The following is a 24,200-nucleotide window of genomic DNA, read 5'->3' on the forward strand; positions in this document are numbered from 1 at the left end:
GGTATCATCCCCTGATTGGTGTGCAATTCAATATAAAGCTCTATAAGGTTTACATCTACCATGTATAGCATCAAAACAGCATATATCCAATGAGTTGGAGGTCAAACTGGATACCGTTCCCTCCTGCAGTTCAAGCTAGACAAACCAGCTCCTGTTCAGAGCTCAATTTAGAGAAATTCCTCATAACAGATACATTTGCTTTTTGGTAGAATGAGAGTATTCGGATCCACAGAGCCGCAAAAGTTCCTCCATGATATGTTTAGTGAACTATAGACCGCGATCACTGAATACCACTCGGGGCGTGCTGTGGTGAAGAACGACTGGAGTATTAAATATTTGGACATGTCGGCTGCTTTGACAGAAAAGAGTGCAGACGTTTGCACATTCTTGGCACAGTAGTCACTAGCTATGATAATCCAGCGAGGGCCGTCAGTCTATTTGGGGAAGGGAGCAATGACATCAATTTCAATTTTCTGGAAAGGCGATCTAGGGGCTTGACAGGTTGAAGGAGGACAGGTGCTTGGTGGCGTGGTGCTTCGCTTCACAGGTTGGCAAGGGACATGCCTTGCTACATAATGCTTCGTTCTCACGTACAACGTTTGCCATGTTGGACCTTCTCTCGAAATCTAATTCCATAGATGATAACCTCACTTAGGTAACACATGTATATCTCCAAGTTTAAACCACGCAGAAGTGCGTCCATATTTGTTTGAACGTTGATGGGCCATTGAGCAGTGCAAAGGACATCACGATAAATTCATAAGGTCTGTCAGATGTCACAAAGGCTGTCTTTTTCTCGGTCCGATGAATGCATCGGGATCTTCCATTATCCAGACCCAGATCTGCTGACGATGGTTCTTATCAATTATATGAAGTGGTGAAACAATCCCCAATGCAGCAGCAGAAAGCGCAGCTGGCCACTGTAAAGAATTAAGACAATGCTAATGCCGATAATCCTCGCCGGTGCAGGCAAAGCTTTGTAAGGGTGTTTGGGGCACACTGGTTATCAAACTGGTGCTAGTGACCACATGGTGACCAACTAGTCACCACATGGGTAGTATTGCACCGACACCTCGTAAATAATTTTATAGTTCCTCAAAAATGGAAAATAGCCTGCAAAAGCAAAGTGCTGTTGTGCATTTTTTGAAACAACGCTGCGATTACTTACAAGGCTGGCATATTGGTGATGCATGTTTGCAGGATTATCTTCGTAATATATAGCCGTGACGGTGTGTAGAAGAGTAAATATACAAATAGCAAAGTAGATACCCATAGTGTCCACTTTAAAGAATATATCATGCCACACAAGCCACTAGCAGTCCGTGAGAGCAAAACTTCCGACTTATTGAAATTTTTACTGGTTCCAGCTATGCTGTTGACTGATAATATTCTAAAGCACACCGACAACGCTACTAGATAATCAAATGAGCATTGCCACTTAGATCAGATCGTTTGAGTAAAGGGTGTTTCGAAAACTAGAACCGCTTTCAAATGAGTCACCATTATGAAGCTCACACCCCACTAATCCAAACGCAATGCTTTATTGACCAATACGAGCATATACAGTTATTATAACTAAGATGTTTTAAATAATTTTACACCGATTGACAAGAAGCGCTTTTTATACTTTTGATTATGAGACGAAATATATTGTTTCTTAGCCGAAAACGACATTTTTTACCGCCGATGTGCATTAAAATGCTGGAATTTTAAAATCACAGCCCTAGTAAATTTGCTTGAATTTCACAATGTGTGATTACTTCGAATTGAATTTAGATTGCAGTTTCATTTACTTCACTAGTTGATCTAATTGGTGGACAAAAAATAAGGTCTATCGCAATTTATACTTTTTTTAATTTTTGGTGCTACTTTATTTTTCAATGTAAAAGCATTATAATACTTTATTGTAATCTAAATATTGTTATTCATGCTTAATATAAAAGCCAGTTTCCGGTATTGAACTATTTTATAGAGAGCGCTACTTCACCCTCTAAGCTCGAGTATAATGAAGAAATAAGCGGCCTTTCGAGCAAACCTAACTCGTTCATTAAAAGCGGTGCAAGATAGTTCCGCAAGTTTCTTCCGATGCTACAATCAAGTGAGCCTTAACCTGCCAACTTTAGCTTATAACAATAAAACGAACCTAACGAATTGTTCTCAAGGTATTAATAATTCATCCGTTCGCGCGAGCAGATCCAGCCAATCGCATAGGAAGTATTTACGTCATAAGCTTCATACTTTAATAATGATGTCGTTTCCGAAATGTGCAAACTTATTTCAGTCTTCTTTTCTGCACCGAATTCAAGAGTGAGTGGTCTTAGCAGTTTTAATCGATAACATTGCTGTGCACCTGCGTTCGTAGATAGTATTATTTCCAATTCTGCAAGTAGAAGCATTTTGTTTTCTACCAGCACCTATGTTTTTCTTTTTTTGTAACTTTGTACTCCTTCTAATTCATTTCTCTTCAACTTTTATTTGAAGACTTGCCCTGTGGCATTGAATATATTAAATTTTTCATACCTATTAAGAGATATTTATGTATACCTCTAGTCCAGTCATTTCTTGCAATGTCGACGTTTTGTGCCAATGTTTTACTTTACCTTCGTGTTAATCATTTTATTCTCTAATACTTCATACACTTAAGGCACATGAATTAAATGGATAAAATATACTTCATTTGCAACCACAGCGCTGCATTCGCTTTTTGTTTATGCAAGCAAAGCTAACTTTCATGACTGACCTGCAATATCGCTGTAGACGTTCCACATACTACCAGCCTTACTAAAGGCTTCTTTAAGGGCACTGGTAAAAATGGTAGTTTTCACAGCAGTCGCGGCTCCGAAAGCTGACTGCAAGTCGCTTTGTTCTTGTTAGTGTTGACTAGTATTTTTGATTTTGATTTGGCCCATTGGTTGTAACTACTGAAGCATAGCAATCTGGCATAGTATCTCAAACATGAATAAACAAAATTTGTAACCAAGAGAGACAGCGGCCGCGTCTCTTTCTTCTGCTTCATGTCTGTTTTATGGATATTATTCGGTCCAAATCATGAAGTTAATCACTCCTTTTTAGTAGTGTCTCTGGAATCAAAACAGAGGTTTCTCAGCATTTGATACATCTTTTTCCACTATACATCCACTAAGGAAATACGAAGTTTTCTAGGGGTTCGCTCTTATTTTAGGCGGTTTATGCTCCAATTTGCCTCAATTTCTGGCCCTTTGACTCTGCTGATCGGCAGTTATACCGGGTTTTATTCTTCGTTACCTGTCTGCGACGCCGCCTGCGACGATACCTCCAACACTCTGCAACTTCTACTCACAACCCCTCCCATTGTGCGCTAGTTCGACCACGTGACTTCGACGGTCTCAGGTCTCAGAGAAGTGCTTGCCCAGCTGGATTCAACGAAGATGTTATTGTGTATGCCAGTCGCATACTTACCAAAGCCGAGAAAAACGACTCTGCAACAGTAAAGTGTGCCTCGTCATTTCAATTGCCATCGGAAAGTTTCACCCTTATTTGTGTGGCCGTGATTTCGACGTTCCTCCTGCTCTCTGTTGGCTGTCATAATTCAAGGATCTTTCCGCTGAGTGATCTTTTCGCTTTGTGGCTCAAGGTATGAGCCTGTCAAATCGTTACCGGTAGTGCCGCAAACAACAGGACGCTGATGCCCTGTGCAGCTCACAAACTACCCACCGAAATAGCGATCATGCGAAATCTACCCGGCAGCAACTTCTCCCGTTATCAGGGGCTGAGCAGCGCTTCTGAAATGCCTTCTGAGCAGCACAATGCATCAGGACACTCCTCGGCTTTCTCTCTGACCCCTCGGCGCTTCCACAATTGCGCGCCCTGCGGCATCAAGCTTCAAATTTTGGCATCCGAGACAACTTGCTTTGCAATCGGAATTACCGCTTTTATGGACGAGAATGGCGCCTCGTCATTACACGACACCTATGGGCTCACAATTGTTCATGTTTTCAAAATGTCATGCCATGTGATCAAGCGGGTCTTTTCAAGACGCAGATGCGCCTGCTCCTCAGATATTACTGGCGTGGTATGGACAACTTTGTTTTCAAGTACGTGAGCTCGTGCAATGACTGCCAATGTCGCAAGACACCCTTTCATCGCACTTCTGGACATATGCAGCCAATCTCCTTTCCACCTCACTTTTTCGACTATATTTGAACTGGTTAATATCGTCCACTTCCTTACACGACATCGTGGCAATTGATTGGATTCTGCTGCTTGGTTAACAAGACGCGGTATGCTGAAACCGCGACTCTCTCTGATGCGAAAGCTCAGGATGTGGCATCACTTCTGCGGGGGTTCAATCTTATGCCTGGCGCCCCTGGTGAGCTGCCCAGCGACTCAGGCCGCGTTTTGTCCGATGGCATTGAAGATCTGCTCCAAGAGTGTAACATAAATAATTGGTCTTGCATTGCGTAACAACCTAAAACAAACGGCCTCACTGAGCATTTTAGGCGCTCTTTTGGTAATATGCTGCCGATGTACGTCGCCTAAAATACCACGAACGGGGACCTCGCTCTTCCCTACATTATATTCGCGTATAGTACTGCCACACAATCTACTCCAGGATTTTTACTTTTTCCCTTCTATATGGTCGACATTCCTCAGTTTTCATCGATACTGTGCTACTTAAAACCCTAACACATCTGGTTGCACAAGTTTAATAAACCGCCAAGTACGCCTACGGTTTTCGCCAGATCTATGTTACTTCACAACGGCTACCCAATGCCTTCAACAAGCTCGCAACAAATATAATCCACCTGCACCCATCTTTTACACCTAGCTCTCTCGTTGAGATGTGGATATCTTTCAGTACATCAGGCCTCTCCAGGAAACTTGTGGAAAAATATCCCGATGCTTATCGTGTCTTGAAAACGCACATCACTTTTGAATTGCCTTATTGAGTCCCTCACGCCGTCCCCCAATATCCGCCGCCGCGGCCGTGAGACAGTGCATGTCCAATACCTTGAGCCTTTCTATGGCTCCGTGGTGTCCCTCAAGTCGCCAGGTTTGCTCTTTTTGTGACCGGGACCATTGAACTTCCTATCTTTTCACTATTGGATGCCTCATTTTTGTTTAAATATTCATTACAGGCCGCAGCCCATGTTCAGTTTATAGATCCAAAGTTATGATGCTGCATACAAACCTACTCTCTCCTCATGCCACCTAAGTTGCCGAGATCTCCCATCAGTAGCGCTCTTAGAACCCTAAGTTAAAATGTGACAGCTCTCTTGTTTAAGTGCTTGCCGTTGGCTTCAGATCGCCGTATAAGTATTCCATTCGTCGCTGTGTCTTTATACGGTATAACTATACTAAACTACAAAGAGGCCCAGAGACATCAAGTTGGAGTCAAATGTGCACTGTTAAATGCGGCGGCCGTGCCAAAATAATGTCACCCTTCTTTCTCTACAAGTGTAGATTCTAATTACCTCTGGGTTCAGTGGTCCGCAAAACAGGAGTGAAATTGTCGACTAATCATAAACATCGCTAGAGCACCACATTTCATATCGTTTTGTAATAAACACTGGCGCGCCAAGCCATCAAAAACGTCATTTTAAACACCGCTTTTGAAGAACATTCTTCTGAACAGTATATTGCGCAGTTTGAAGCGACAGACATTTTCAGCGTTTAGCACCAGCGAAATCCATATCTAATGTAAATTAAACACTACTCAATGGCAGCAGAATGTTGAACATAAATGTAAACATATACGGTGAAGATTAAGACCAGCGAGAATATGCTGTGATTTCGGTAATTGGGCTTAATGTGAGAAACAAAATAGAAAATTTCACGTAATATTTGACAATCTTGACGGTGTTAGGTCCCACACGGAGAAACCAAATACCAATGTTTGGTTACTTCAGGCGCACTAAGGGGAGGCACAATAAGCGCAGCTAAATCCATCCTTTTCTTTGCCCATTACTGCGTTGAAATCAATCCCTGCAGTCGAATACGTAGGCATCGTGGCTGGTTGTGGGACAGTTCTGCTTGTAAACTATCCGGCATTCGTATGGTGGTCATCTCACTGTGCAGCTTGTTAGGAGAATTGGGCTCGCTGGGCCAACAAAAGGTGAGGCAACTGCTTTAGCCGAATATTCTTGTTTGCCTCGTGATTTTTATTGTTCTCTGAAGAGATATTTTATATTTAACAAATATATAGCGATATTCGTATCCAAACTTTTCTTTTAAGTTTTGTTATGTGGAAGTCGTGCTTCAAGCTTCAGTCTCTCGCACAATATAATAAGTCACAAAAAGGTTTAGATAGTGGTGAAACAACATTTTCATTAGTAAGAAAAGTTCCTCATACTATAGAAAAACTGCAAATTTCTTGAAAAAAAAAATCGAATTTTTTTAATCGAATAAAAAAAAGAGTTTTGCGGATGAACATTTCACATTTTCGTTATTGTATTGATAGAATGTGAACAATCAACACATATCCATCAGGTTTTTCTGTGAAGAGCATTGCCTGATACGAATCACTCAACTTTTTTTTTCTAGATGTAATATTTTGAATATCGAACTTTTTCGCGCATCTTATTTTTAACCATGCTCCGGCAACATTATAGCAAATAAGTTTTGAGAATTAGGGCTTATTGGGTGTAACGTGACATAGGGCTGGTTTGGTTTACCAAAGCAAAAACAATGAAACGAATAAAATATGCATATATTTTCATTGTCCGGCACACATAAAACAATTTATTTGCGTGTGCAGCCTGTAATTTATTATCTTGACCATATTGTCCGTTTTACATAGGTGGCCAAGAATTCCGTTTCAGCCATACCCCAATTTAGCATTGCTATTTGTTGGGAAAATGATCAAACAATGTGTTTCTGTAAACATTTTGTTTGAGCTGTGAAGAAAAAAAACTTAGCATAGAGTATTGTACACAGCATCGAAGTAATGTACACGCGCTGCGCACGCAATAGAGTAGTAACTGCCGTCCACGTGCCACACTAGTGTTCCAGCTTCAATGTACTAGCGGGTGCACAGAGGAACAAGAAGGTAATCGATAAAGATGGTAGAACATTATAGCATCTCTTTTTAAGACCAGAATGCCGAACGTAACCCCTCCTCTCGAATTATTTACATTTGATAGTTTGCCTCTTTCTATCGTTTCCGTCTGTAGAGGTTATTTAAAATCATCGTTTGACATACTGGTTATTTCCTAGTCAACATGAGTCATGCCTAGCGATTGTAGTCATTACCAATCATAGTTAAGCAGGTTTGCTATTTTGCACTCAAGTGAATTTATTACAAGAAGCCATTTGACATATTGGTCGTATAGTAGTCACTAGGCATCAGGATGAGTCCTGTCAAGTCACTGTAGTCATTAGTACTTTTAGCAAAGCGGTTTTACTCATTTCCAATCGGTTCAGGTCATTACAAGTCGTCATTTGATATATTGGTCGCTTCGTATTCGTGGTGACTCGTCCCTATTAAGTGCAATGTTTATTACTACTTGCTAAGCATTTTTACTCATTTCCTCTCATTTGCAGTCTTTAACATCGTCGTTTGCACTGTAGTCGAGCGACGTATTTTCTCGTCTTATCCAACAATACCCCGGAAGGTGACCGCAATTATCAATTTAGGAGACGCTTGCTTCCGGAAAAGACAGTAGCGACGTCTGTCTCATAAAGATCTGGGCAATTCTACCTATGCGCTTGCCAGTTGTAATGTATGAATACGGGTTGAACTGTAAAGAAGGCTATTCGCCCAAGACGTGACAGTTTTAAATTTTTATGCTGAAGCAGACATTATCGTTTCTTGGATTGACAGATAAATTAGTTGATGCTAGAGGCCATAAACCCTGGCTGCTTACTGAAGTTCAAATTTTAGAGGTAAAGCTCAGCTGGTTTGCTCTTCTCATGCAAAGAGATGTGTGACTGGAGAAGACCTGGATGCTGGAAAAGATTGAGGGAAAACGGGGAAGATATGAGCAGCGAACGCGATGGTAAGGTGGAATCCACGAGGCATTGCAGGTGAATCTTCGTGATAGTCGGAATGTAGGGAGCGACCAGACAGCTTAGCACGATATTCTTAGTCACAAGGAGTCGGAAACGACTGAACTGAACTGTTTTGTGTATGAATAAGCACCCGGACAGCAGTGGTATAGAATGGCTCTTGGAGACCACACTTTTGCTGGTGGGGAGGCATTTGAAGGCAACAACTCGGACAAAGCGAAGGTTACTACACATCTTGCGGTGAGCTCAGGAGTGAGAGGCTGATGGCTGGCGTGCGTGGTTATTAAACTTGACTAATTTTGAGTTGGATATGCAAACGCATTCAAGCAAATGTTTATGATTAGGAACATAGGTCACTTAAACGCGTGCTCTGAACTGCCAATAAAGACCACCTAAAAGCTAAACAATAAAAACCGAATGATTATGACAAAAAATCTGCTATTTTTGCGAATGCTTTGTATATTACACACTCATCAAATACCAAAGCTAGAAAAAAGAAATTAACCCGAAACATAACGAAGCTTGTCATTCTTGCCACTAAAAAAATAAAATTGAAAACATTTAACACTAGCTTTATTCTCACCTAAAAGTATTCAGCAACTTATACAGCTGTCATTACAGCCTAGCCATTAGGCAGGCACTGCTGCTCATTTTTGAAATTTGAATATTTATTCTTCTCTAGGGAATATAAATGGTTCTTTTTTTATGTCCTTGTAGACCTGAGGAGAAAATTCTTCAGCGAAAGTGGGTGCGCATTTGCATATATTTTATGGAAGGTTTTTGCGTATAGCTTTCATATCTCACATATTTCCTTGTTGCATCCACAGCGCCCAGTACAGCTCGTGTTAACAGTTGTAATGATTTCACGAAGTGATTATTCATCCAATATTTAACAAGCACTTTGCCTTCTTATGTTGAATGTATTATATACCAGACGGTTAAATTTTGATACCAGCAATCCATGGGGCACCTGGCGGCGAAACCATGCAACGCGCCAAAGAGGTCCAGTAGCAGACGCCCCTCGCTCGCGCTATGGAAACCCGCTAGCACAGCTCTCGTAGCACCGCAAAAAAGGAAAAATACCAACAGAAAACCGATACAGCAGCGTTCCGCAGTGCGTGTCAGCACAGTGACACATAGTTTCGTGTATTTCCTTCGTGCTCTAGCGATCGGCGCCAGTAATCGATGCATTTCCAATCTCCACGGAACGCACTGAAAGTGCCGTAGACAATTTATTATAGCCTCGTCAGTTTTTTTCATTTCATTTCTCATTTCATTCATTTCTTTCGTCATTCCTCTCAAGGTATCAACTGCCTTCTACAGGAACGGAACATCTACGGATAAGTATAAGTAAACAATACGAACTACGCAGCTCGACTTCTCGCGTCGCATACATAAGTCGATATCAGCGCACGTACGAACCACTGTTAGTTGCAACAGCTTGATCACGGCGCTTTTTAGCCTCGTTCTGCTAAAAACGTCATCACCATATGGACGTAAGGGAGCCATCTACGACGATCGGCTGAATTCTTCGCCGCGTCAAGCAGGCGTCTCGAGATCTGCAGGCCCCGAAGCGCGCGACACTGTGCTCGATCTTGAATGGCGCACGTTACGAGAATTGGGCCCGTTGCGTGATCGTTCGCCTATGTGCAGCCGCTCACTTTCCGCGTCGCAGCTTATCACACTTGAATAAAATCCCCGAATCGGTGTAGTTTTGTCGTTGACAGGTCTGCGACGACTACGCGCGGTGAGAAAATTGACCGCGGCATATTTTTTTTATGTATTCTCGAATAAACGGTAATTCGCCAGGGACAAACCCCGCTTCGGGCGCTCAAATGGCCAAGTGCCCGCATGTGTATCACACATCGCCAAATACCAAAGGAGCAGTGAATGTAGTTATACATGCATATACATAGAAACATCGGATCCAGAATTAGGTTAATTACTATATTAATCAAACAATCAAGTGGTTGTTGAATTAACTCAAAAGATATTGAAATCAACAGGTTATCCGTGCTCAAAATGCAACTTAGATGAGCTCATTTTTTGAACTCAAGTTCCTGATGGCCCTTCATACGTCTTGCCACAATGAAGTTTAGTTCTAGGATATTCCATACATGTAATATATGCTGAAGTAAAAGAGAAGTAAACATTGCACATTAAGAAAAGGATATCAATAAAACAAATCAATGATTTTCCAGATATATCCACACATCGCCTCATCAAATGCAGCATAAAAACCCTTCTGAATAAGTGAAAGTGAATGCAGATTGGCCATTAAAAACTAATGTACACAACCTTCCTTGCATATACGTAGAGTGTGCTTTCTTGGACAAATGACAGTTATTTGCAAGAAACGATTTGCAGCTACTCTAAAGGCTGTCTCATAAAACACATGTCAAGAGGAGCTTTATCAGCTGAACGAGCAAGCCAACACACTCATTAGTTTTTCTTGTTTGATGACACACTATTAAAGGAGATGGCTTTCTCAACAGCAGCTAGTATTTACTTAATTGCACAACTTCTTGAATATTTTTCTGCATATGCAGTGCACAAGAGTATTGCAAGTGTGAATAAGCACTCACCAGAATGAGGGGAAGATGTATACACAGTATCAAAGAAAACCAAACAAGGGTTGAGCACAAGCCTGTTTACAAGCAAACATTTCAACAAGATGATCGGTCTTCACCTGGACGAACAGAAGACCTTTTGTTGAAATGTTTGCTTCCAAACTAAGGCTTCCCCTCCAACCTTGTTTATTGTTCATAATAGATGTCCAACGCTTCCATTTGTCACTTCTCTAAAGCTCTAATTTCGTGCTGCTAAATACAAGGTTGAAGGCACAAGCAGTAATTGCCATGTGCCTCCTGCACCTGATATCAGATTGCTTGTTCTCTTTACAGCAAAGCATTTCAACATTAACACCCAGCCGCACATTCCCCTGCAATATCCCGCTAAGCGCTAAATAAACCACACAGTCTCGACAAGTTAGCTGTGAAAGGTGTCCCAAACTGCTTTCAGTAAACTTGCACACTTGTGTTAACAAAGCACTATTGCATCAATGCCTGAATAGTAGCGACATACTGTACATGACTGTCTGCGCTCGACATAGTTATCTTGAAACATATTGCTTTCTGCGCCATTCTCACTTTTCCAGTTTACATCTTTGGAAGCTATGTAGGCAACAGCAGCAAGCGTAGCATTGTTCGAGTTGTGTGAAACTACAATTGAGCATAAGGTAAAGAAAGAACGTGAGATACGGCAGCTATGTACCATAAAGCATAAGTACACATTATTAGTTGCTCTACCGTGCAGCTTATATGAAAGGCAAAACTACTTACCACATATAGAAAACATAATTAGCACAGCCCTTAGCTGGAACATAGTGTTTCCACTGTCACTGAGGCCACACTTCATGCTTTCACTTGGGGTTGACATATGAGTATTATCCATCAATGTTTAATTTTTAGAGCAGTGTTTTCCTGCTCCAACTCCGTCATTGCTGCGATCAGCTTGCAGTGAGCAGGAACTATGTTGTTTTCTCATGAGAACGCACACTCAAGACATTATACATGAAATATTTTTATTACAAACCAGGGAATGATAAACTATTTTTCTCCATGACAGTTGCACTGTTATTCTGTGTCCTGATCTTTGAACAGCTATGACAAATGCATAAAGGGGCCCTGTCATCACTTTTGGCAAGGAGCACAGTGCCATTCAGAGCCAAGGATGTTATCTTCAACAAACACCAGAATACATATCAGTCGTGTAGTTCGACATGGGAGACCAGGAGGCATGCTTGAAGATGATGGTAGCAGAGCATATATTTAGAGCATAATATATATTCAGAGTAAGACTGGGAGGACCAAACATAAATAACAAAAACAACTACTTTCTGCTACTTAACTGGTTAAGGCCTGAGCACCTAAATGGTTACAACCTAACCATGTTGCATGACTAAGCATAGAGTCCAAGCTTAGAATGAACTACCCTTTCCTCAATAACTTGGTTAACAAAGAAATAAGGGCAGTAATGTCCAGAGGCCGGGCTACAAGTCAATTCGTATTGCTAGTCTGGCCCTATCCAGGGCCCCACTATATGAACTGTACATCAAAAACAAATACAGTAGCAATTTCCACGGTGAGGTATAGAACCCTCTCCTATCGGGAGGCTGTTTTCCCACTTGCCTCCTGCACCCTGTGCCCCCATATACACACGCGTTGCTAGTTATATTCAATTCCAATTTTATTTCCCAGAATGTTCTCGTCGGCAGCCTGGGCTAAAAGCCGCGAGTTAACAGCTTGTCGACATCCACGCAGCCATTATAAAGCAGGCCAGCATACAATAAAATAATATACATACAAATACAAGAAGCAAAAAAATGTTAATGTTTTAAATGCAGCTAACCGGATCACTAATGTAAGTAATGCAATGGAAACATAGGTATATCACAACAGCATCTAAATATCAGTTCTGCAAGCAAAACAAACTAGTAGGATATATTCACAGAATCACTGAAAAAAAATGACCGCAGATAGTGCATACTTTAACAACACTATAAGTGCGAAATTATAACAGAGGCCATGAATGAAAATAAGAGAGAACTTTATGACTGTGGAAGATATCTTCAGGTTACATAACTCCAAGACACTGCTGCAGTGCAGCTTTAGGGGACTGATTTACGTCTTTTAATTTATTTCAAAATTGAGAGAAGAGTATATTCTAATGTCTGCAGCCTATAGTCCGTGCAAAAAAATGGTATCAGCCACTTGTCTGTGTTACGTGGTTCACTAGATGTCGATTTTCTTTCAGCAGGGTGGCATCTTTAATAATAGTTCTGAAGCTTGAAGGAAAATAATATAACAACAGAACTCGAAATTCATACATATTTTGAATCCTTACTACTTTATATGTCGGGAGAGCTTGTCGACTATGGGCTAAGTAACCAAGATTTGCTATATGACGAATGGTTTTCTTTTAAAGGAGATAAATTTTCCCCATGTTTGTTTTAGTAGTTGTGAGCCAAACTAAAGAACAATAATTCATACACGAGACGAATAATGCATTATATATCTGAAGATTTTTATTTTAAAAGTAAGAAAAGTGCGGCAACAAGAAATTCCACATGTAACTGATGATAGCTTATTAACACCTGAATATACGAATCCCAGGTCCACTGATTCTTTCCACTGATGGGCTTCCACGTGCCGTTTATAATTGTATTCTGCCAAAAACAACATAAAAAGGGCTGCAAAGCCTCTATGCCCAAGGCGATTAAGGGCTCGGAGCAGGAGAGAATGGGAGATTCTAGTTCCCATGCTTTCTACTATGCCAGTGTAATGTTTCAGCTGCTTCCTCAGGCACTCTGTCGCCTCATCAGAGAAGGTAAGGAGAATGCGCATTTCCCATGGCACTCGGTTGTATTGTTACAAAGTGCTGTTACGTATTCCTGAAGGCACCCATGTTAGTTCATGCAGCGGCATGGGTGGCTGAACGCTTTTCCAAAACTGGGGTTGAGGGGGGATTTGCCTATAGTAGAGGAAGTTGCCTAGGCGGGTAATGGAGGCGTGCATATGAATGTGAGTGCAGACCTGCAGTATAACTACTGCACAACAATAACATATTAACTGGAAATATATTATTTCACTATCCAAAGTATTGCTTTACAAATGAACACCAATCTCCATCAGCAGTAGCCATGCGATAAGTTTTTGGGGTTTATTGTCCCAAAGCGATTAAGGCTATGAGAGATGCCGAGGACTCCGGAAATATCGGCCACATGGGGTTCTTTAACATGCACTGACATCGCACAGCACACGGACACCACTCTGTTTTGCATAGCCATACGACACTCGTGAAAACCCGAGCACAAAGAAATGTCACGAGGATGAACTACAGTGTAAGAACTTCAATCAAGTGAACCCTTGCTGGGCTTATCAAAGCCAACAACAGAAGGTTTGAAGGAATTGAGCTAATTATCTGAACGATACATGAAATGCAGAAGAGGTTGACAATGAACTGATGGGCTTGTATAAAGAGGCATGAAGCCTGTTCGTCTTCATAAATCATTTTTAAGTTAAGAAACCAAGCTTAAGACCATAAGCTAGAATGTGTGGGGTACGTGAGGTACCAGAAAATGTTTATTTAAAAGATTGTCACTGTATGTCCTACAGATTTAAACTTTATGTGGAGTGGGACTTTAATTTACAAAGTTGTGAAGTATTTTCAATCATGGCTAAGCACAATACTGAGCTCCAGATAGACTAGTTTGGCAGTCTAACAGTTTTTCAACTACCTTACTGCAGATCCGGTGCCCAAATAAATATCTTCTCCTCCTTCCAGCATCGACTTGGGATGCCCGACAGCCTTTGTGAAGGAACTGTGATGAATTTTGCTTAGTACTCTTTTACAAACAAGTCTTTAGGTGCCTAGCATGCAACACCACCATAGCATAGATTCACAATATACAACAAGCATCACTGGAAAAGACTTAGTCAACTATTTTAGGTGGCATTCAGGCGAGCTGCGTCGCCCACATACCATTCAAGTGCTTCATAATTGAATCTAATTTACCAGCTTCACGGGCACAATGCGCCCAGTGATAGGAAACTAGTGTGACATGATGCCTATCTTGTGTATCACACCTCAGACAACGTAGTGCGCACTACAAACTTTTCTTTTGGCATTCAAGCAATCGCAGCTATTGTACAGACAAGTTTTTTTTAAGATTCGAGTAAGCAATGGATAAATGTCTGATGAGAATTTTGCATGAAATGTGTTTGCACAGACTGCAGATGCATAGTTTGTAAAAATTGACAAAGCATCAAATTTTATTTCTTAGTCATGCAATAAAGCACTATGCTACTTTCCATCTCTAAATTTCTACAAGGTAAAGAGCACCCTTTTTTCCTCAAATTATAAGGTCTTCTAGTCTTTGGGGGTGTTATTTGGCATACACTAAGTGGCTGAGAAGCAAGCCTTGTTGCCTGGAAAAAATGGTGTGTGCGATAATTGCAGTGATACAATCCTTCTGATACCTGGGTCAAGGAAATGTTCAGTGTCATTGAGTCTTTTCTTGTCGCCCTCTGCACCGCATGTTCCACACACAGGCATCCGCTGGTCCTCTTCAGCGCAATAGGTTGATGTGGATGGCAGACCTTTTCAGCTGCATTGTTAAAAAACACAATTAGAACAATGAAAAATACTAGCAGTAAATGAAATTGTTACTATGGTTCATGGAAATCGTATAAACATAAAAATATGGTAAAGAAAGCCTCTGCAAACTGAGTACACATAAAATAACTTCGCAAAGGAGTCGGCAACTAAAATTGGAGAAACAATTGCTCGATTCCTTTGCCAAAGATATGTAACATCTTAAGAAACTTGTTTAAAACAACAGATTAAAATAACAATCATATGCTGTTTCACAGTCTAGTAAAAAGGTCTACCTTATTAAAAGGACAAGTCGCTCTTCTTATACCATGCTCGAACTATTAGCCCTGAAAATGCGTAGAAGCATATTCTTTCTCAAGCATAACTTTTTTCTCTCCTGAAATATCTTCCTAGTAGTACTTGGAACCTATAGAGAACCGTTTATATATCATGTAACCAGAAAAGTTCCAAGCTCAGAAGCTGGTGTTATAAAAAAAAAAAACTCTTGCTACCCATTCGACACAACCGGTGCCATGCTCCTTTAACCTTCAACCACGGCAGTGGCAAAGTAATAGGTGAGACACCATGTAACACATGTTATGGTCCGCTTGATTTAGGCACACCGCTTTAGGCATCCGAATTAGAAAGGCACACACATCCAGGGCGTGTGCCTTGCAACAACTGGTAACTACTGTATGGAGTGCACAGTAGGGGAGCCAAAGTTGCCATAATAAGTTCACTTTCCCTTCAATTGTTGAATCACTTTACTGGTTCAAGCATCAAAGGAGCAAGACGAAATTGAGTGTGATTTACCATGCAGGCCAACAGAAAGCATAGTTTTATGGTTTACTTTCCTGTCTGTTCTCTTAACAACTTTCATAGCAACTTTTTTTTTAACCCTGTAACTGGGTTGGAAGTACATCATCGAAAGGTAGACACAAGCCAGGCGAGCCGAGCAGCGTATAAATACGACACAATACGGAATTTATACTAACAAGCTTCTCGATCACGTGCCTGAGGGAGCGGTATTTCCGAGGGCCTCGCTAGAGAACGAGTTTATAATATCCGGTAGCCTAGATGTAAATATACACGCGAAAGAGGCGATGCAGCACGCACGCTTTTCGAAGGCATCACTTATCACGCTCGCACTCTCGAGGAAAGCAAATGCACACGTGCACGTCACACGGACAGTCGGCGTAGCGACATAACACGCAAAAGTAAGACACCTGCGTCCTAAAATTGACACCTAGCAATGCAAGCGGCACCATCAATAACGAAAGAATTATTGCACTAGTTCAGTGAAATGCGCTATTAATTTAAATTGCACTATCGTGAACAAGCTAAGTCTCATAAAAACAAAATTCGTTTAAAATCATGATGACCCTTCTCGTCACTAATAGCTTCATATATTATTCTTGGAAACGAAAACATACCGCTGACTGAGAAAAAAACCAGCAGCAATAAGCTCGACGACCGGAGGCTCGTAAGATGACCGTGGCACCTTTCCATTCACGCTGAATAATTGCGAAATCGTTGAGGTCCTTACCTGTAGTAATATGTAAACACAGTGCAGTGCCAACGTGCTTCCGTCGAAGCATCGGCTATGCAGTAACACGTCGGTTTTCTCCATGGTAGATTTCATAAACACGTTGTTCAGCTGATCACAAATTCCTGAGGATCTCCAGCGACGCCGGTGTCTGAACGTCGGTCTGATAGTCCCTGTGGCACTTGGGGCATGTCAGAATGAAGCGTGAACCGTCACAAACGCGTCCGAGCTTCTCAATTTTTGTCAAAAGCTTGGAACAGCAATACATTTTAAAGGGACGAGTTGCGCGCAGACCTCGATACCGCCACCATCTTGCCCAGTGTAGCCAGACTTCGCAGCGCCCCCTGTCGTTTATTAGAGTTGCGAATCGCATCACTGCATACGCAGTACATTCGCACAAAAACAGCTCCGTACGGCACCGTTAATTTCAAAATTTCTCAATGGAGCTTAGTAACCTCAACAAGGTTAATGAAATTGGTTTTGCAATCTACATGCTAGCCACCACAGGAATAGCGATCGGTATGCTCTACGAAGACAACGCGCTTAAAGCCGAGAACCAAAGAACCAGCGATGTGAGTAAAATGTAATTTTATTTTAAGGGCTTCTAGAAACGTACAAAGAACACTGGAAATTATGATCGTAATAAGGCTGATTATCCATCGCTGCCGAGTCCTTGAAGAAAGTAAAAGAGCGATTTTGTTATTTTGGTTTATACTTGTTTATGCCGAACAGTGACGCTAACTGCCTGCCTGAAATTTTATTATAGCAGCATTGCACTGCAGCTGTTCGCAAGATTGTTTCTTCAGCCTGTTATAAGGCGATCATCCTGTACATGACAATCTTTCCAATATAAGCCTTTGAGTCTGCTCTTGTGAGACTGTTCATTACCGATATATGCTCAGTGTGCTAAAAATAGGTTTACCCTACTGTATAGAAAAACCAAAACATATGCGACGACCCTTTTGTTGTAAATCACTTGCGCGATTAGCTAATTACAAGTTGGGAGATATTTCTGATCGCAAAATGACTTTGGTACCTTATTGTTATTTATTTAAATTTTCGTTCAATGCCGTTAACCTGCTTTTTAAGCTGTAAGGACAGACTGAAGGTCTTATTACGCCAGAAACCTAGGAATAGTGCCTACGAATAACGTATTTCTAGCAATCGTGTTATCCAGCCCGCCTTCCTTAAAGTGCGTCAGATATTTTGAATTGAAAGCTATCAGATTAAGTTTCTCACATCATCGAGCTCGGAATGAAGTTACTTCTTTGTTGCAATGTGAAATATTATTGGAGCAATTGTGTGAAGCCCAAAAAATACGAAAATGCTGCAGTGGCATGCCGTAGTAACAGCGTAATAAGTGGCCTTGGGTATTGACGAATATACCATGACATGCAATTCATTTGCAGCGATAGTCCATTCTTAAAGACGGGCTGTTTCTTTCCATTAAAAGATTATGTAAGGGATAAAACAATTTAAAATTCAAAAATTCTAGACTTACACAAAATTGCTAATATTGATTTATTTATTCAGGTACCTGTAGTGACCTGACATGGTGATTAGTGTAGGGGGAAGCACTGCAAAGTCGTGAAGGTAGTACAATTCAGTACAAGAAAGCATAACAGATCCATTTATTAAATATAAATAATTGCAAACATATTCACAAAAAAGTACATATCTATACGATAGAAACCGAAAGAGATAAGAAAACCAAAACGTCGATGCGGACACTTCGCATACACATAATTAAACAAAAACTTTGCAATGTACGAAAAGACATTATTCTTCGATGGAAGCTTTCTTTTGACGGATCCGCTCTACGGATACATAAGTGCTAAATGAAATGCATTTCGTGTTCGTACTCATGATTGTCGCGTAGATTAGTATGCTACAAGCGCCACGATAATTAGCATTTTAAAGCCCGCAATAAAATTAGCCTATGCTTTTTTTTTCGAATCGTCACCAGCTAGGCTGCTAATTGACCAGTTTATTTATGCTCTATGCAGCGTATAATTATATGACAGAGCTTGAAACGTAAGTTGCGCAAACGCTTGGTTCCCAGTTTATGCTGTACATCCGGAAAACACTGGTACCAAATGGATTTCAGCGACTGCAGACAGTTGTAAAAAACGTGCATAAATTTTCTCCAGTGATGACGTCTTCAGTCGCATCTCATTCGAGACGCCTCAAATGATAAATACGTGGATGCTCGACTTCTTGTGTGCATCATAGAAACTCTAATAACATCGCCCGTTTTTGTTTTCTGTGCAGATGTTCACGACTACATTTCTATCCAATTAGTGTAAATAAGATGCTATGCTTCATCATGTCAGGAAAGGTGGAATAATTTTGGATTATGAATAAGCCCTGGCTAGACAAGTAAGAAGAAAGCTTGCCTTAAATGCGGAAGGAATTTTCTAAGGAAAAAATTTGCGCACTTCTCGATGTGTGTTCCGCGAACGGAATGCTGTGTTTTCTGTCAGCAGCAACTTGACAATAAATCTCACTGTGGCAACGCCTGATCCTATACCGACCAAAATAATAAAGAAAGTATATTAGTAGCTCTTTTACATTCATTGATTTCCGCATAAAAAGCAAACGCTGATAAAAAGCTTGTCTGTTGCTCACAATGATGTGCATGAGGTCTGCTGCAAATGTTATATTTTTCTGTGCACGATTATCACAGCATATAATTGTAAGAAAATGCTTTTTGCGAAATAGTTCGTGCCTTTAGCTGCTAAGGAATTGGCTGGCCGAACTGGAGGGTATTCGATGTGGTATACTTATTCGGTATCAAGAATGAGTACAATGAGGGAGATCCCCTGATATTTGCTTAAATTCTTGGTTTTGTGGTATACTCAGTAGCCCAGCTGTTATGATGGCGGGCATTTACGTCGTCGACGTTTTTCTCACCTTTCCACATAACGTGCAAAGAAAGCGGCTCTCTGCAGTCAATTATCGTTTTCTTGGATCGGCGTAATTAGCAGCAGTGGAGAGCTGTACTACTATCATGCCCATTGTGGGATCTCTATATATTTTTACTTCGATATCATCGGACACAACACGAAACTTGTGGTACTGTTCGGTGCGAATTTTTTACTTTGAAGGATTTCATTATGTTGCAAGACGATCTGCCACAGAGACTCGAACAATCGGGAAATGGTAGTATCTTACCGTAATCGAATAACGACTTGCTGCCACTATCCATGCGTTTTTTTGTTATAAATTGTTAGCGCTTGTCGTTAACATTATTCTGGAATAGAAAGGTGGGGGGGGGGTGTAGTGAAGGTGGTCAGCACGTGGCTCAGAAATCATAAAGATACGTGTGACACCCACCCATGCCATGGCTTGGTATTGCGCTTGTGAGACCATCGCCAGTACATGCCTTGTTAAAATACACAGCAGAAAAGAAAAACCAGCTTAACAAGAGGAAAAACCTAAGAAATAAAAAATCATCCCGGTGTCGACCTGCCTCCAATTTTATGACAGCGGCATATATTAATACGAAGATGAAAAAAAGAGCAGTTGCTAGGGGCGGAGTGCTCGCGCTAGATTCACTGCCCATTGAGATCAGCATCAATATTACTAATGCATACTTCATAGTCATCTCCTCAAGACGGTCTTTTTCTGTATGTGTCGCCGTGTTTCATTATTTGTCGTAAGCCAACACGCAACAATATTGATGATAATTACTGCACCGGTTGAACCTGTCCTGTGAAAAACTACAGGCACCTCTTTATAAATGGCCTCATCTCTGAATTTGCCCCACATGTGCCACTGGCCACGTTAACAATGGTTTTGAGTTCGAAAACGTCGCAGCGCATATTTTCATTCGGTTCAGGATCGTTCTACGTGTGGGCAGCAATTTACGTTCAAGGCCGACAAGCCGACCATTTTTCTTCTTTATTTTGGGGCTTTAAATTCAATAAACTAAATCCAAACTACTTTTTTGTCATATACAGCTACAAAGTTCGACACATTTGCTGTCAGTGATCAAGAGCTACCTGTTCTTCAACCACGAGATGCGTGATGCAACACATCGATACTGTACAATTCATCCAGTACGAAGTGAGGTATTGCTATAATTACATCGTTTATAGTCACAATCCTTTCAACTGCGACGTCATTGTTTTGTTTTAGGTGCGAAGCCGTAACCAGCTAAAAAAAATACACGCTTGACAGGAGTAATGCTGTGCATGTTATTAGACTGGCATTGCTTAACATTACAACATCTGCGCGCTCATAAAGAACAGTGGTGCCAAATTTGCGAAACTAGCGATGATCGTAAACTGAGAAAAAAAGCTCATTTCGAAGGTAACCGAACAGGCAGACCTCAAGGTAAACGCTTAATGTTATTCCAAAGCGACGCACGCATAACTGAAAATGACCATCGCGTTTCTTATGCTAAGCACGAAGCCTTGCGACGAGGTTCTCCACTAGCTCCCCTATTCGGCTATGCAGACGGCCTGACAATTTTGGCGCAGATGAGCTTCTGCATCCTCTGTTCAGGACACGATGGATGTGTACTTTAAGGCAAGTAGTAATAAGGTACGCCGAAGAGTGCCACACTATAAATTGTGCCCCATCCAGGCCCAAGCCTGTTCATGATCTTCACGTTAAGTCTGAAGTTCCCCTCATTATTTTCTATTAAAATTTCTAAGGTGTCATTTAAAAATTGTCCCTTAGCTCGACAGAATATTGAATTCGGATGCAGAGATTTCGAGAAGTTTTTGCCTACGCTTGCGACTCAGGCCACTATAACGCACTACTTCTTTTGTTCAGTGCTACCTTTTGTCGCGTGTGTAATACCTTTGTCGGCCATTATAAAGCCTAAACTTGAGCGGATCCTTTCCTCTTTCCTCTGGAGCGGAGTTCTGACAAAAGGCAATATGCTGGCAGTTAAGCTGTCTAAAAAATAGGGAGGCATCTGCATCCCTAGCCTAAGCATCAAAACCTCGGCCTTGCAAGTCAGGTGGACTTAAGCTGACCTGACCTCGGACACGTCTCTCACTCGAAACCTGTATTCGTTTTTTCTAAGCACTCGACGTCGTCGCCTCCTCACACAGAAAACCTATCCTCACAGCATGACGCAGTCGGGCTCTTCATCACACATTTACGCTCAGGCAGCCTGCTGCCTTGATCATCTCTGTAAGGCAGGGGCAGACGTCGATGTCTGGTCGGCTCCATTCAAGAAATTGGTTAGGCTCCTCGGTATAATTTTCACCTTCTCACCTCCACCAGTGCGATCTTGTTAATTGTATGCCAAAGTGGCCGTAAATCACGATGGATTTTTTTGGAAGCAAGAACGCGTCTTTCATGTATCAGCTTGCCAGGGTGTCCATGGTATGGCGTTAGAAATGGCACTGTTCGAATGCTTCCGCGGCGTTCTTCCTAAAGGGCTTCTCCGTATTGTAGGTAATCTCTTCCAGGTGCCGGCTATATTGTACCAATAGTGCAATACATCAATCCGTTACCAGGCGAAGATGATAACCAGTTCGTCCTGCGGCTCATACAGTGCAGAAAAAAATTATGATTGGCGCGTTGTCTGGACGCATACGGCAGCAGAGTTCGAGGCCCCCATCAAGTCAGTCCGAAGATATGGAACAAACTTGTCCCAAATTATATCGGAATCGTTGCATCATTGAAGAGCGGAGGTTCTCCGTGATTTGGTGTCGGCCGTCTCTGGTTTTGTCGGTTACGGGTCGAACACTCTCTCTTTCAAAACGATTTCATCACAGGAAAAAACGGCCTCATTGACATTGTTTCGTCGCCTTGACGGTCCAAAGGCTCACTGACTCAATGCCACGATGGCACGACAGGCTGCCTTCCCACTTGGTGTAGCCCGCTCTTGTGCTGGCATCAGGCGGAGGCCCCATTGACCGAGTAGGGCCCTCACCGCTAACTCCAAATGCTTCCTTAGAGCTCAGTCGGCCTTGGTGAAGAGGGGGCGGGGGGCGTTTGGAGGTGTTAGAAAGGATAATGACGCCTAAGTGAAAAATTCACCAGGCTGGTTTAGTGTGCTCTAGTGTTAACACCAGAAATTGTGTGCCTAGTGTACACACCAAAACAGCCTGTTGTGCTTTAGTGTGAACACCAGACCAACCTGGTTGCTGGTATTACCACCACACCACATCGCTGGCGTGTGGTGTAAACACGACCATCCAATGTGGTATGGTGGGACACCTCGGCCTGCCTTGTGTAAATGATATTACTACCACACAAATTTGGTGGTCTCATGTAAACACCAGAGCACCTGCTGTCTTCTGGTGCAGTGATATGAGCAGCCAAGTGCTCCTGGTGTTACCACCACCTCAGCTGACTGATCTGTGACTTTGGCAGTCAACCAACATTGTGTGGTGTGGTACACACTAATTCGAGAATAAACGATTGGAATTAATTTTTTCATGGATATCAGAATGCAGTATACAGCTGATAACCCTTGCTGTTTGCATCATCGGTCTGTTGTAGTCTGGCCAGCTGAGGCGAGTTGTGAATTCAATCCAGAGATCTTGTGCTCCCTGCGGCATTTTGGAGTTTGATACGCGTTGTTAGGGCCAATTCTGAAGACATTGACAAGGTAGTACATATCTCAGAATACTTGATTGGCACAAAGAGGTCTAGAACATTGGTGGCAAATCTCGAGCGCTGACTTCAGCTTCAATACTTCAGCAGCCATAACCGGATTTGGAGCGACACATTAAGATAGCTACACGCAAACAAATGATGCTATTGATGTATGATTCTGGACTTGACAGCGAGAAACAAATGATTTTCGCATAGTTTTTGAGCAATGGAGTCCATGAAAGGAAAAAATAATGGTGCAGTGGTTACCACTCCAGGTTAGCAAAGCAGCAGTTATACACTTTCAACCTGTAATGTATGCTGAATGGTTCATACTTTTCATTTCAGAGAAAGTACGTTTTCGTTTTTGGTCACGAATGTCGGCATCATGCCGCATCCTGGCGTGCTCGGTCCCAGCAGCGCTATATTTTACAACAGGGTTCTTTCGATACATCTCGTAGTCCAACTTAAATTTAAAACGGCACTTAGCATTTCGCCGCACAATCGGTTTCAGAGCGACTGCTCCAGCTCTCTGCAGTAGCTCACAACAACATGAAAAACAGAAACCTCAACCCACATTACTCGCCCTGTTAAATATGAGATCGTAGAAAGGAACTTGCGTAGCACTTTGAGCTTTGAAACTCAGACGCCCAGATAGGTCATTGTAAAACTCATCTATTGTTTGCTGTCGCATCGAGGCCAGAAAAACTTATGGGAAGAATTTAGCTTTATGCCACAGCAGGCAAACAGCAGCCACTGATGCCTTCATACAGCTGATTTAACTAGAGCAGAGATGTGGGTTTTGTATGAAATATAAATATTTTCATTTATATTATTTAAAGCATCCAGGCCTACAACACTCTTTTATGAGTACCAAATATTTAGTATTATGCTTCACTTCTATTTTTCATCTGCTTGATTCGAAAGCGAAACTTTGCTGTTTTTTTTTTTT

General features: G+C 41.7%; 2 long non-coding RNA genes across 3 annotated transcripts in view; one reads left to right on the forward strand and one right to left on the reverse strand.

Annotated features, from left to right (window-relative positions):
• Positions 1–8,640, reverse strand: part of LOC146174125 (uncharacterized) — a 27,233-nt gene extending 18,593 nt beyond the window's left edge. Inside the window, exon 1 of one of the 2 annotated variants that reach the window (XR_014701660.1) lies at positions 8,570–8,640. This is a non-coding gene — a long non-coding RNA (uncharacterized LOC146174125). Of the gene's footprint in view, positions 1–1,168; positions 1,504–8,569 lie in introns of those variants that run through there. The other variant, XR_014701661.1, reaches the window with a different exon arrangement.
• Positions 2,272–19,268, forward strand: LOC146174126 (uncharacterized). The gene is made up of 3 exons (XR_014701662.1): positions 2,272–2,307; positions 13,161–13,374; positions 18,959–19,268. It is a non-coding gene; the product is annotated as an uncharacterized LOC146174126 (long non-coding RNA).
• The last annotated feature ends 4,932 nt before the right edge of the window (positions 19,269–24,200 follow it).

This window comes from Amblyomma maculatum, chromosome 11 (assembly GCF_055883805.1).
Source record: "Amblyomma maculatum isolate TAMU_Amacu chromosome 11, ASM5588380v1, whole genome shotgun sequence".
In the NCBI taxonomy this organism is placed as follows: Eukaryota; Metazoa; Arthropoda; class Arachnida; order Ixodida; family Ixodidae; genus Amblyomma; species Amblyomma maculatum.